Raw genomic sequence first — 838 nt, 5'->3', positions numbered from 1 at the left:
AATTTGATGTTATAAATGAAATACAGAAAATGCCCGTATTGCATGCAAAATGAATTTAATGTTAAGAGCAAAAAGGTCGTTCTGACATAAAATGGTCCAAAATTGAGGCTGCAATGTCAAATTCTGCAGCAGCTATATTGTCTTAGAGAAAAGCAACGGTTCAAATTTTAGTTATCAACGGTCAAAATTGCAAATTTAAGTGCACCCAGACAAGGGCTTATTTTTGATTTTGAATTGAGATTTTAATCCAAACAAACATGGTCTGAATTTCGACTTACTCGGAAACCAATAAGAAGAAAATAATACAGAGAAATTGGAATAGTGAGTTTGGATCTTTGTTCTTTAGATGATAATGGTTCTCACTGATGGGACGATTTTTCAAACTTAAGTTTATAAACTTAATTGAATCGTCAAAAATGGATATTTGGAAATCAATTTGATAAAATGACTATTTAATTTGGCTAAATATTGAATATTGTTGAATAAACTCGAGTTTGGATGACTTCAGATGAAAAGAAGTGAAAATTGATCAAAGAAGGGCAAAAAAGGAGGAGCTACAAAGTTTGGAGATTGAATTGTAAATTTCAGAAGTTCAACATATGAAAAGGACTCAAATTGAGAAAGGGAATTATTTCCTTTTTCTTCTCAAAATCTTTTTGAAAACTAATTGGAACATCAATTTTGTCATAAATCTTGGCTCTATAAATATTAACATTTAGCCAATAATTAAAGGGTCCTTTCATACCATAGAATTCACAATTTTGCAATCAAGAGAGCCCCCCCACCCCACCCCCCCCCCCCCCAAAAAAAAAAAAAAAAAAAAAAAAAATTTGGAGAA

Source organism: Olea europaea, unplaced genomic scaffold (assembly GCF_002742605.1).
Source record: "Olea europaea var. sylvestris unplaced genomic scaffold, O_europaea_v1 scaffold1806, whole genome shotgun sequence".
In the NCBI taxonomy this organism is placed as follows: domain Eukaryota; kingdom Viridiplantae; phylum Streptophyta; class Magnoliopsida; order Lamiales; family Oleaceae; genus Olea; species Olea europaea.
This window is presented reverse-complemented; position numbering follows the sequence as displayed.